Source organism: Phyllobates terribilis, unplaced genomic scaffold (genome assembly GCF_046119375.1).
Source record: "Phyllobates terribilis strain yellow unplaced genomic scaffold, ASM4611937v1 Scaffold_169__1_contigs__length_4117513, whole genome shotgun sequence".
NCBI classification, from domain to species: Eukaryota; Metazoa; Chordata; class Amphibia; order Anura; family Dendrobatidae; genus Phyllobates; species Phyllobates terribilis.
This window is the reverse complement of record NW_027362929.1, coordinates 1670961-1683958: the sequence shown is the minus strand read 5'-3', so window position 1 is coordinate 1683958 and position 12998 is coordinate 1670961. Positions and strand designations below refer to the sequence as shown.

Here is a 12998-nt window from a genome sequence, read left to right as displayed (position 1 = left end):
AGAGGTTGACAGCATGTCTTCTTAACGGGAGTCCGGGTGGCCATCTCCACAAATGGACTTTTCAGAATCCTTGGGTGGCACCGTAGTCGGAAACCAATTCTGGTTATCGCTTCTCGGCCTTTTGGCTAAGATCAAGTGTAGTATCTGTTCTTATCAGTTTAATATCTGATACGTCCCCTATCTGGGGACCATATATTAAATGGATTTTTAGAACAGGGAGATGGAAAAAGAGCTTGCTCTGTCCACTCCACGCATTGACCTGGTATTGCAGTATCTCCAGGACCGGTGCACCCCTTCTTTAATGCAGTTTCTAAAATCAGAAAGAATTGAATTCAATGCTTTTTGTTCATTTTGCTTGTTTGTCGGATTTTGGGATGGACTCTTTGGCTTTGCTTTTCTTCTCCTCATTGGATTTTTCATGTTAAAAGTTGCAGAAGCCAGATGACAAGCTCATTTTGGTTCAACTTCAGCAACTGTGCATTGCATTGCCATGTAATGTAATGTAATGCAATGCTATCTATCTAGCTCTCCCTCTATACTTCCTTTTGGATAAACAGACATATTAGGCAAGCATTTTGGAGCTTTCACCTAAATAACTACAGGTGGTGAGATAAGCTGCACAATATAATTGACCTTTCAGTATATTGTTGCACACACACCATCTATTTAGCAAATGCCCTTGTTATCAACAGCAGCCTTTTAAACTCACCTGAGCTAACAGGTATGTGAGCTGGTTACTCTGCTGCGCTTAAAATTTCTTTTTTGGTTTGCTACAATGCCTTTTCTGAAACGTTGTCTCCCTCTGCTGGAACACTGACTTCTTTCATTTAATGCCTGCAGACTATAAAAGAGAAACCAACCCAAAAAGTTTGGTTGATTAGTCTGTGGCATTCTTTTAAACTGTTGCTTATGGCGGTCTCTGTGAGCTTCTCAGTGACATTCAGCCATCCAGGTATCCCGCCTGCAGTAGACGGAATGTGGCAATGGAACGCTGGCTGCGCGTGCCATAATAGGCTCTGAGCCTTTATATACCTGCGCACAGCAGCAGCCACCTTCAGTCTGCTGCTGGACAGCCGGCAGCAGCAGCAGCAGGAGAGGTAATTAATCAGCAACCCTCCTGCTAAGGGTAGACAGCTGCTCGTTCCACCCCCCCCCCCGCCTTAATTGGTTCTCCTCCCTTCCAACGGTGTTGAGGCGGGTGGGAACAGCCGGGGGTTGAGGGTACTGTGCTAAAAGAGGTGGAGCTATGCAGATCTAAAACGCGTGGATTGCAGCAGCAGCAAGCCGAAAAGTGCAGGCATGTGAGGGATCTAGAGGTTGACAGCATGTCTTCTTAACGGGAGTCCAGGTGGCCATCTCCACAAATGGACTTTTCAGAATCCTTGGGTGGCACCGTAGTCAGAAACCAATTCTGGTTATCGCTTCTCGGCCTTTTGGCTAAGATCAAGTGTAGTATCTGTTCTTATCAGTTTAATATCTGATACGTCCCCTATCTGGGGACCATATATTAAATGGATTTTTAGAACAGGGAGATGGAAAAAGAGCTTGCTCTGTCCACTCCACGCATTGACCTGGTATTGCAGTATCTCCAGGACCGGTGCACCCCTTCTTTAATGCAGTTTCTAAAATCAGAAAGAATTGAATTCAATGCTTTTTGTTCATTTTGCTTGTTTGTCGGATTTTGGGATGGACTCTTTGGCTTTGCTTTTCTTCTCCTCATTGGATTTTTCATGTTAAAAGTTGCAGAAGCCAGATGACAAGCTCATTTTGGTTCAACTTCAGCAACTGTGCATTGCATTGCCATGTAATGTAATGTAATGCAATGCTATCTATCTAGCTCTCCCTCTATACTTCCTTTTGGATAAACAGACATATTAGGCAAGCATTTTGGAGCTTTCACCTAAATAACTACAGGTGGTGAGATAAGCTGCACAATATAATTGACCTTTCAGTATATTGTTGCACACACACCATCTATTTAGCAAATGCCCTTGTTATCAACAGCAGCCTTTTAAACTCACCTGAGCTAACAGGTATGTGAGCTGGTTACTCTGCTGCGCTTAAAATTTCTTTTTTGGTTTGCTACAATGCCTTTTCTGAAACGTTGTCTCCCTCTGCTGGAACACTGACTTCTTTCATTTAATGCCTGCAGACTATAAAAGAGAAACCAACCCAAAAAGTTTGGTTGATTAGTCTGTGGCATTCTTTTAAACTGTTGCTTATGGCGGTCTCTGTGAGCTTCTCAGTGACATTCAGCCATCCAGGTATCCCGCCTGCAGTAGACGGAATGTGGCAATGGAACGCTGGCTGCGCGTGTCATAATAGGCTCTGAGCCTTTATATACCTGCGCACAGCAGCAGCAACCTTCAGTCTGCTGCTGGACAGCCAGCAGCAGCAGCAGCAGGAGAGGTAATTAATCAGCAACCCTCCTGCTAAGGGTAGACAGCTGCTCGTTCCCCCCCCCCCGCCTTAATTGGTTCTCCTCCCTTCCAACGGTGTTGAGGCGGGTGGGAACAGCCGGGGGTTGAGGGTACTGTGCTAAAAGAGGTGGAGTTATGCAGATCTAAAACGCGTGGATTGCAGCAGCAGCAAGCCGAAAAGTGCAGGCATGTGAGGGATCTAGAGGTTGACAGCATGTCTTCTTAACGGGAGTCCAGGTGGCCATCTCCACAAATGGACTTTTCAGAATCCTTGGGTGGCACCGTAGTCGGAAACCAATTCTGGTTATCGCTTCTCGGCCTTTTGGCTAAGATCAAGTGTAGTATCTGTTCTTATCAGTTTAATATCTGATACGTCCCCTATCTGGGGACCATATATTAAATGGATTTTTAGAACAGGGAGATGGAAAAAGAGCTTGCTCTGTCCACTCCACGCATTGACCTGGTATTGCAGTATCTCCAGGACCGGTGCACCCCTTCTTTAATGCAGTTTCTAAAATCAGAAAGAATTGAATTCAATGCTTTTTGTTCATTTTGCTTGTTTGTCGGATTTTGGGATGGACTCTTTGGCTTTGCTTTTCTTCTCCTCATTGGATTTTTCATGTTAAAAGTTGCAGAAGCCAGATGACAAGCTCATTTTGGTTCAACTTCAGCAACTGTGCATTGCATTGCCATGTAATGTAATGTAATGCAATGCTATCTATCTAGCTCTCCCTCTATACTTCCTTTTGGATAAACAGACATATTAGGCAAGCATTTTGGAGCTTTCACCTAAATAACTACAGGTGGTGAGATAAGCTGCACAATATAATTGACCTTTCAGTATATTGTTGCACACACACCATCTATTTAGCAAATGCCCTTGTTATCAACAGCAGCCTTTTAAACTCACCTGAGCTAACAGGTATGTGAGCTGGTTACTCTGCTGCGCTTAAAATTTCTTTTTTGGTTTGCTACAATGCCTTTTCTGAAACGTTGTCTCCCTCTGCTGGAACACTGACTTCTTTCATTTAATGCCTGCAGACTATAAAAGAGAAACCAACCCAAAAAGTTTGGTTGATTAGTCTGTGGCATTCTTTTAAACTGTTGCTTATGGCGGTCTCTGTGAGCTTCTCAGTGACATTCAGCCATCCAGGTATCCCGCCTGCAGTAGACGGAATGTGGCAATGGAACGCTGGCTGCGCGTGTCATAATAGGCTCTGAGCCTTTATATACCTGCGCACAGCAGCAGCCACCTTCAGTCTGCTGCTGGACAGCCAGCAGCAGCAGCAGCAGGAGAGGTAATTAATCAGCAACCCTCCTGCTAAGGGTAGACAGCTGCTCGTTCCACCCCCCCCCCCCCCCCGCCTTAATTGGTTCTCCTCCCTTCCAACGGTGTTGAGGCGGGTGGGAACAGCCGGGGGTTGAGGGTACTGTGCTAAAAGAGGTGGAGTTATGCAGATCTAAAACGCGTGGATTGCAGCAGCAGCAAGCCGAAAAGTGCAGGCATGTGAGGGATCTAGAGGTTGACAGCATGTCTTCTTAACGGGAGTCCAGGTGGCCATCTCCACAAATGGACTTTTCAGAATCCTTGGGTGGCACCGTAGTCGGAAACCAATTCTGGTTATCGCTTCTCGGCCTTTTGGCTAAGATCAAGTGTAGTATCTGTTCTTATCAGTTTAATATCTGATACGTCCCCTATCTGGGGACCATATATTAAATGGATTTTTAGAACAGGGAGATGGAAAAAGAGCTTGCTCTGTCCACTCCACGCATTGACCTGGTATTGCAGTATCTCCAGGACCGGTGCACCCCTTCTTTAATGCAGTTTCTAAAATCAGAAAGAATTGAATTCAATGCTTTTTGTTCATTTTGCTTGTTTGTCGGATTTTGGGATGGACTCTTTGGCTTTGCTTTTCTTCTCCTCATTGGATTTTTCATGTTAAAAGTTGCAGAAGCCAGATGACAAGCTCATTTTGGTTCAACTTCAGCAACTGTGCATTGCATTGCCATGTAATGTAATGTAATGCAATGCTATCTATCTAGCTCTCCCTCTATACTTCCTTTTGGATAAACAGACATATTAGGCAAGCATTTTGGAGCTTTCACCTAAATAACTACAGGTGGTGAGATAAGCTGCACAATATAATTGACCTTTCAGTATATTGTTGCACACACACCATCTATTTAGCAAATGCCCTTGTTATCAACAGCAGCCTTTTAAACTCACCTGAGCTAACAGGTATGTGAGCTGGTTACTCTGCTGCGCTTAAAACTTCTTTTTTGGTTTGCTACAATGCCTTTTCTGAAACGTTGTCTCCCTCTGCTGGAACACTGACTTCTTTCATTTAATGCCTGCAGACTATAAAAGAGAAACCAACCCAAAAAGTTTGGTTGATTAGTCTGTGGCATTCTTTTAAACTGTTGCTTATGGCGGTCTCTGTGAGCTTCTCAGTGACATTCAGCCATCCAGGTATCCCGCCTGCAGTAGACGGAATGTGGCAATGGAACGCTGGCTGCGCGTGTCATAATAGGCTCTGAGCCTTTATATACCTGCGCACAGCAGCAGCCACCTTCAGTCTGCTGCTGGACAGCCAGCAGCAGCAGCAGCAGGAGAGGTAATTAATCAGCAACCCTCCTGCTAAGGGTAGACAGCTGCTCGTTCCACCCCCCCCCCCCCCCGCCTTAATTGGTTCTCCTCCCTTCCAACGGTGTTGAGGCGGGTGGGAACAGCCGGGGGTTGAGGGTACTGTGCTAAAAGAGGTGGAGTTATGCAGATCTAAAACGCGTGGATTGCAGCAGCAGCAAGCCGAAAAGTGCAGGCATGTGAGGGATCTAGAGGTTGACAGCATGTCTTCTTAACGGGAGTCCAGGTGGCCATCTCCACAAATGGACTTTTCAGAATCCTTGGGTGGCACCGTAGTCGGAAACCAATTCTGGTTATCGCTTCTCGGCCTTTTGGCTAAGATCAAGTGTAGTATCTGTTCTTATCAGTTTAATATCTGATACGTCCCCTATCTGGGGACCATATATTAAATGGATTTTTAGAACAGGGAGATGGAAAAAGAGCTTGCTCTGTCCACTCCACGCATTGACCTGGTATTGCAGTATCTCCAGGACCGGTGCACCCCTTCTTTAATGCAGTTTCTAAAATCAGAAAGAATTGAATTCAATGCTTTTTGTTCATTTTGCTTGTTTGTCGGATTTTGGGATGGACTCTTTGGCTTTGCTTTTCTTCTCCTCATTGGATTTTTCATGTTAAAAGTTGCAGAAGCCAGATGACAAGCTCATTTTGGTTCAACTTCAGCAACTGTGCATTGCATTGCCATGTAATGTAATGTAATGCAATGCTATCTATCTAGCTCTCCCTCTATACTTCCTTTTGGATAAACAGACATATTAGGCAAGCATTTTGGAGCTTTCACCTAAATAACTACAGGTGGTGAGATAAGCTGCACAATATAATTGACCTTTCAGTATATTGTTGCACACACACCATCTATTTAGCAAATGCCCTTGTTATCAACAGCAGCCTTTTAAACTCACCTGAGCTAACAGGTATGTGAGCTGGCTACTCTGCTGCGCTTAAAATTTCTTTTTTGGTTTGCTACAATGCCTTTTCTGAAACGTTGTCTCCCTCTGCTGGAACACTGACTTCTTTCATTTAATGCCTGCAGACTATAAAAGAGAAACCAACCCAAAAAGTTTGGTTGATTAGTCTGTGGCATTCTTTTAAACTGTTGCTTATGGCGGTCTCTGTGAGCTTCTCAGTGACATTCAGCCATCCAGGTATCCCGCCTGCAGTAGACGGAATGTGGCAATGGAACGCTGGCTGCGCGTGTCATAATAGGCTCTGAGCCTTTATATACCTGCGCACAGCAGCAGCCACCTTCAGTCTGCTGCTGGACAGCCAGCAGCAGCAGCAGCAGGAGAGGTAATTAATCAGCAACCCTCCTGCTAAGGGTAGACAGCTGCTCGTTCCACCCCCCCCCCCCCCGCCTTAATTGGTTCTCCTCCCTTCCAACGGTGTTGAGGCGGGTGGGAACAGCCGGGGGTTGAGGGTACTGTGCTAAAAGAGGTGGAGTTATGCAGATCTAAAACGCGTGGATTGCAGCAGCAGCAAGCCGAAAAGTGCAGGCATGTGAGGGATCTAGAGGTTGACAGCATGTCTTCTTAACGGGAGTCCAGGTGGCCATCTCCACAAATGGACTTTTCAGAATCCTTGGGTGGCACCGTAGTCGGAAACCAATTCTGGTTATCGCTTCTCGGCCTTTTGGCTAAGATCAAGTGTAGTATCTGTTCTTATCAGTTTAATATCTGATACGTCCCCTATCTGGGGACCATATATTAAATGGATTTTTAGAACAGGGAGATGGAAAAAGAGCTTGCTCTGTCCACTCCACGCATTGACCTGGTATTGCAGTATCTCCAGGACCGGTGCACCCCTTCTTTAATGCAGTTTCTAAAATCAGAAAGAATTGAATTCAATGCTTTTTGTTCATTTTGCTTGTTTGTCGGATTTTGGGATGGACTCTTTGGCTTTGCTTTTCTTCTCCTCATTGGATTTTTCATGTTAAAAGTTGCAGAAGCCAGATGACAAGCTCATTTTGGTTCAACTTCAGCAACTGTGCATTGCATTGCCATGTAATGTAATGTAATGCAATGCTATCTATCTAGCTCTCCCTCTATACTTCCTTTTGGATAAACAGACATATTAGGCAAGCATTTTGGAGCTTTCACCTAAATAACTACAGGTGGTGAGATAAGCTGCACAATATAATTGACCTTTCAGTATATTGTTGCACACACACCATCTATTTAGCAAATGCCCTTGTTATCAACAGCAGCCTTTTAAACTCACCTGAGCTAACAGGTATGTGAGCTGGTTACTCTGCTGCGCTTAAAATTTCTTTTTTGGTTTGCTACAATGCCTTTTCTGAAACGTTGTCTCCCTCTGCTGGAACACTGACTTCTTTCATTTAATGCCTGCAGACTATAAAAGAGAAACCAACCCAAAAAGTTTGGTTGATTAGTCTGTGGCATTCTTTTAAACTGTTGCTTATGGCGGTCTCTGTGAGCTTCTCAGTGACATTCAGCCATCCAGGTATCCCGCCTGCAGTAGACGGAATGTGGCAATGGAACGCTGGCTGCGCGTGTCATAATAGGCTCTGAGCCTTTATATACCTGCGCACAGCAGCAGCCACCTTCAGTCTGCTGCTGGACAGCCAGCAGCAGCAGCAGCAGGAGAGGTAATTAATCAGCAACCCTCCTGCTAAGGGTAGACAGCTGCTCGTTCCACCCCCCCCCCCCGCCTTAATTGGTTCTCCTCCCTTCCAACGGTGTTGAGGCGGGTGGGAACAGCCGGGGGTTGAGGGTACTGTGCTAAAAGAGGTGGAGTTATGCAGATCTAAAACGCGTGGATTGCAGCAGCAGCAAGCCGAAAAGTGCAGGCATGTGAGGGATCTAGAGGTTGACAGCATGTCTTCTTAACGGGAGTCCAGGTGGCCATCTCCACAAATGGACTTTTCAGAATCCTTGGGTGGCACCGTAGTCGGAAACCAATTCTGGTTATCGTTTCTCGGCCTTTTGGCTAAGATCAAGTGTAGTGTCTGTTCTTATCAGTTTAATATCTGATACGTCCCCTATCTGGGGACCATATATTAAATGGATTTTTAGAACAGGGAGATGGAAAAAGAGCTTGCTCTGTCCACTCCACGCATTGACCTGGTATTGCAGTATCTCCAGGACCGGTGCACCCCTTCTTTAATGCAGTTTCTAAAATCAGAAAGAATTGAATTCAATGCTTTTTGTTCATTTTGCTTGTTTGTCGGATTTTGGGATGGACTCTTTGGCTTTGCTTTTCTTCTCCTCATTGGATTTTTCATGTTAAAAGTTGCAGAAGCCAGATGACAAGCTCATTTTGGTTCAACTTCAGCAACTGTGCATTGCATTGCCATGTAATGTAATGTAATGCAATGCTATCTATCTAGCTCTCCCTCTATACTTCCTTTTGGATAAACAGACATATTAGGCAAGCATTTTGGAGCTTTCACCTAAATAACTACAGGTGGTGAGATAAGCTGCACAATATAATTGACCTTTCAGTATATTGTTGCACACACACCATCTATTTAGCAAATGCCCTTGTTATCAACAGCAGCCTTTTAAACTCACCTGAGCTAACAGGTATGTGAGCTGGTTACTCTGCTGCGCTTAAAATTTCTGTTTTGGTTTGCTACAATGCCTTTTCTGAAACGTTGTCTCCCTCTGCTGGAACACTGACTTCTTTCATTTAATGCCTGCAGACTATAAAAGAGAAACCAACCCAAAAAGTTTGGTTGATTAGTCTGTGGCATTCTTTTAAACTGTTGCTTATGGCGGTCTCTGTGAGCTTCTCAGTGACATTCAGCCATCCAGGTATCCCGCCTGCAGTTGACGGAATGTGGCAATGGAACGCTGGCTGCGCGTGTCATAATAGGCTCTGAGCCTTTATATACCTGCGCACAGCAGCAGCCACCTTCAGTCTGCTGCTGGACAGCCAGCAGCAGCAGCAGCAGGAGAGGTAATTAATCAGCAACCCTCCTGCTAAGGGTAGACAGCTGCTCGTTCCACCCCCCCCCCGCCTTAATTGGTTCTCCTCCCTTCCAACGGTGTTGAGGCGGGTGGGAACAGCCGGGGGTTGAGGGTACTGTGCTAAAAGAGGTGGAGTTATGCAGATCTAAAACGCGTGGATTGCAGCAGCAGCAAGTCGAAAAGTGCAGGCATGTGAGGGATCTAGAGGTTGACAGCATGTCTTCTTAACGGGAGTCCAGGTGGCCATCTCCACAAATGGACTTTTCAGAATCCTTGGGTGGCACCGTAGTCGGAAACCAATTCTGGTTATCGCTTCTCGGCCTTTTGGCTAAGATCAAGTGTAGTATCTTTCGAAAAGGCAGTTTTGTCCTTGGGCTGCCCTAGTAAATTGATGCATATTACACACTGGTTTGGTGCACTTGTTAGTACGCCAGGTGGCTCATAGAATTATCTGATGGAAAACATGGCCCTCCAGGATCGAAGTCACTAGGCTGGGTAAGTGTGAGGGCTTTGGAGCAATGTGCCCCAGGAGTAGGCGCCCTGGTGGGAGTCCAAGCTTACTGGGACTGGGAACCCCAGAAAGACTTGGCTTCGTAGCACGCCGCACCTTTGCCAATCATACTTTCTGAGCAACCCCCCCTATTCCTGGCCTCCGGGCTAGGAAGGGGAATTTTTATAAACCCGGTCGGAGGTCCGGTCAGCTTTGGGCTGAGAAACCAACACAGGCTCCAGCTCCACTAGGGTGGCAGCCTAGATGGAAGCTGGGAGCACGAAAACGGCTATTCTCCGGCTTCGGCTAGGGAGAGTATCGGAGATCCCTGACCCTCGCTGTGGCCTTCTGGCTCGGAGGGATGGGGATGGTTTATTGGGGACCCTCTCCTCCGGGAAGGGTCCACATGAATCCTCGCCTCGTGCGCTGTTTTGGTGTGACTTCGGTCACATTTTTCAGTGCCTTGGATGCAGCTTCAATCAAAAAATCTGTTCTTATCAGTTTAATATCTGATACGTCCCCTATCTGGGGACCATATATTAAATGGATTTTTAGAACAGGGAGATGGAAAAAGAGCTTGCTCTGTCCACTCCACGCATTGACCTGGTATTGCAGTATCTCCAGGACCGGTGCACCCCTTCTTTAATGCAGTTTCTAAAATCAGAAAGAATTGAATTCAATGCTTTTTGTTCATTTTGCTTGTTTGTCGGATTTTGGGATGGACTCTTTGGCTTTGCTTTTCTTCTCCTCATTGGATTTTTCATGTTAAAAGTTGCAGAAGCCAGATGACAAGCTCATTTTGGTTCAACTTCAGCAACTGTGCATTGCATTGCCATGTAATGTAATGTAATGCAATGCTATCTATCTAGCTCTCCCTCTATACTTCCTTTTGGATAAACAGACATATTAGGCAAGCATTTTGGAGCTTTCACCTAAATAACTACAGGTGGTGAGATAAGCTGCACAATATAATTGACCTTTCAGTATATTGTTGCACACACACCATCTATTTAGCAAATGCCCTTGTTATCAACAGCAGCCTTTTAAACTCACCTGAGCTAACAGGTATGTGAGCTGGTTACTCTGCTGCGCTTAAAATTTCTTTTTTGGTTTGCTACAATGCCTTTTATGAAATGTTGTCTCCCTCTGCTGGAACACTGACTTCTTTCATTTAATGCCTGCAGACTATAAAAGAGAAACCAACCCAAAAAGTTTGGTTGATTAGTCTGTGGCATTCTTTTAAACTGTTGCTTATGGCGGTCTCTGTGAGCTTCTCAGTGACATTCAGCCATCCAGGTATCCCGCCTGCAGTAGACGGAATGTGGCAATGGAACGCTGGCTGCGCGTGTCATAATAGGCTCTGAGCCTTTATATACCTGCGCACAGCAGCAGCCACCTTCAGTCTGCTGCTGGACAGCCAGCAGCAGCAGCAGCAGGAGAGGTAATTAATCAGCAACCCTCCTGCTAAGGGTAGACAGCTGCTCGTTCTACCCCCCCCCCCGCCTTAATTGGTTCTCCTCCCTTCCAACGGTGTTGAGGCGGGTGGGAACAGCCGGGGGTTGAGGGTACTGTGCTAAAAGAGGTGGAGTTATGCAGATCTAAAACGCGTGGATTGCAGCAGCAGCAAGCCGAAAAGTGCAGGCATGTGAGGGATCTAGAGGTTGACAGCATGTCTTCTTAACGGGAGTCCAGATGGCCATCTCCACAAATGGACTTTTCAGAATCCTTGGGTGGCACCGTAGTCGGAAACCAATTCTGGTTATCGCTTCTCGGCCTTTTGGCTAAGATCAAGTGTAGTATCTGTTCTTATCAGTTTAATATCTGATACGTCCCCTATCTGGGGACCATATATTAAATGGATTTTTAGAACAGGGAGATGGAAAAAGAGCTTGCTCTGTCCACTCCACGCATTGACCTGGTATTGCAGTATCTCCAGGACCGGTGCACCCCTTCTTTAATGCAGTTTCTAAAATCAGAAAGAATTGAATTCAATGCTTTTTGTTCATTTTGCTTGTTTGTCGGATTTTGGGATGGACTCTTTGGCTTTGCTTTTCTTCTCCTCATTGGATTTTTCATGTTAAAAGTTGCAGAAGCCAGATGACAAGCTCATTTTGGTTCAACTTCAGCAACTGTGCATTGCATTGCCATGTAATGTAATGTAATGCAATGCTATCTATCTAGCTCTCCCTCTATACTTCCTTTTGGATAAACAGACATATTAGGCAAGCATTTTGGAGCTTTCACCTAAATAACTACAGGTGGTGAGATAAGCTGCACAATATAATTGACCTTTCAGTACATTGTTGCACACACACCATCTATTTAGCAAATGCCCTTGTTATCAACAGCAGCCTTTTAAACTCACCTGAGCTAACAGGTATGTGAGCTGGTTACTCTGCTGCGCTTAAAATTTCTTTTTTGGTTTGCTACAATGCCTTTTCTGAAACGTTGTCTCCCTCTGCTGGAACACTGACTTCTTTCATTTAATGCCTGCAGACTATAAAAGAGAAACCAACCCAAAAAGTTTGGTTGATTAGTCTGTGGCATTCTTTTAAACTGTTGCTTATGGCGGTCTCTGTGAGCTTCTCAGTGACATTCAGCCATCCAGGTATCCCGCCTGCAGTAGACGGAATGTGGCAATGGAACGCTGGCTGCGCGTGTCATAATATTCTCTGAGCCTTTATATACCTGCGCACAGCAGCAGCCACCTTCAGTCTGCTGCTGGACAGCCAGCAGCAGCAGCAGCAGGAGAGGTAATTAATCAGCAACCCTCCTGCTAAGGGTAGACAGCTGCTCGTTCCACCCCCCCCCCCCGCCTTAATTGGTTCTCCTCCCTTCCAACGGTGTTGAGGCGGGTGGGAACAGCCGGGGGTTGAGGGTACTGTGCTAAAAGAGGTGGAGTTATGCAGATCTAAAACGCGTGGATTGCAGCAGCAGCAAGCCGAAAAGTGCAGGCATGTGAGGGATCTAGAGGTTGACAGCATGTCTTCTTAACGGGAGTCCAGGTGGCCATCTCCACAAATTGACTTTTCAGAATCCTTGGGTGGCACCGTAGTCGGAAACCAATTCTGGTTATCGCTTCTCGGCCTTTTGGCTAAGATCAAGTGTAGTATCTGTTCTTATCAGTTTAATATCTGATACGTCCCCTATCTGGGGACCATATATTAAATGGATTTTTAGAACAGGGAGATGGAAAAAGAGCTTGCTCTGTCCACTCCACGCATTGACCTGGTATTGCAGTATCTCCAGGACCGGTGCACCCCTTCTTTAATGCAGTTTCTAAAATCAGAAAGAATTGAATTCAATGCTTTTTGTTCATTTTGCTTGTTTGTCGGATTTTGGGATGGACTCTTTGGCTTTGCTTTTCTTCTCCTCATTGGATTTTTCATGTTAAAAGTTGCAGAAGCCAGATGACAAGCTCATTTTGGTTCAACTTCAGCAACTGTGCATTGCATTGCCATGTAATGTAATGTAATGCAATGCTATCTATCTAGCTCTCCCTCTATACTTCCTTTTGG

The 12998-nt window shown here is 45.5% G+C and overlaps 10 non-coding genes and 1 pseudogene across 10 annotated transcripts; all 11 read left to right on the top strand.

The window, feature by feature from the left end:
• The first annotated feature begins 105 nt into the window (after positions 1-105).
• LOC141208597 (U2 spliceosomal RNA) lies at positions 106-296 on the top strand. Its single transcript, XR_012278820.1, has one exon. It is a non-coding gene; the product is annotated as a U2 spliceosomal RNA (small nuclear RNA).
• A 1121-nt stretch (positions 297-1417) lies between these two features.
• Positions 1418-1608, top strand: LOC141208596 (U2 spliceosomal RNA). The gene has a single exon (XR_012278819.1). It is a non-coding gene; the product is annotated as a U2 spliceosomal RNA (small nuclear RNA).
• A 1118-nt stretch (positions 1609-2726) lies between these two features.
• LOC141208595 (U2 spliceosomal RNA) lies at positions 2727-2917 on the top strand. Its single transcript, XR_012278818.1, has one exon. It is a non-coding gene; the product is annotated as a U2 spliceosomal RNA (small nuclear RNA).
• Positions 2918-4043: 1126 nt separating this feature from the next.
• LOC141208594 (U2 spliceosomal RNA) lies at positions 4044-4234 on the top strand. The gene has a single exon (XR_012278817.1). It is a non-coding gene; the product is annotated as a U2 spliceosomal RNA (small nuclear RNA).
• A 1125-nt stretch (positions 4235-5359) lies between these two features.
• Positions 5360-5550, top strand: LOC141208593 (U2 spliceosomal RNA). The gene has a single exon (XR_012278816.1). It is a non-coding gene; the product is annotated as a U2 spliceosomal RNA (small nuclear RNA).
• Positions 5551-6674: 1124 nt separating this feature from the next.
• LOC141208591 (U2 spliceosomal RNA) lies at positions 6675-6865 on the top strand. The gene has a single exon (XR_012278814.1). It is a non-coding gene; the product is annotated as a U2 spliceosomal RNA (small nuclear RNA).
• Positions 6866-7987: 1122 nt separating this feature from the next.
• On the top strand, positions 7988-8178 carry LOC141210387 (U2 spliceosomal RNA). Its single transcript, XR_012280558.1, has one exon. It is a non-coding gene; the product is annotated as a U2 spliceosomal RNA (small nuclear RNA).
• Positions 8179-9298: 1120 nt separating this feature from the next.
• LOC141210791 (U2 spliceosomal RNA) lies at positions 9299-9414 on the top strand (annotated as a pseudogene).
• Positions 9415-9938: 524 nt separating this feature from the next.
• Positions 9939-10120, top strand: LOC141210525 (U2 spliceosomal RNA). Its single transcript, XR_012280690.1, has one exon. It is a non-coding gene; the product is annotated as a U2 spliceosomal RNA (small nuclear RNA).
• Positions 10121-11241: 1121 nt separating this feature from the next.
• Positions 11242-11432, top strand: LOC141208590 (U2 spliceosomal RNA). Its single transcript, XR_012278813.1, has one exon. It is a non-coding gene; the product is annotated as a U2 spliceosomal RNA (small nuclear RNA).
• A 1122-nt stretch (positions 11433-12554) lies between these two features.
• Positions 12555-12745, top strand: LOC141208589 (U2 spliceosomal RNA). The gene has a single exon (XR_012278812.1). It is a non-coding gene; the product is annotated as a U2 spliceosomal RNA (small nuclear RNA).
• Positions 12746-12998: the final 253 nt, after the last annotated feature.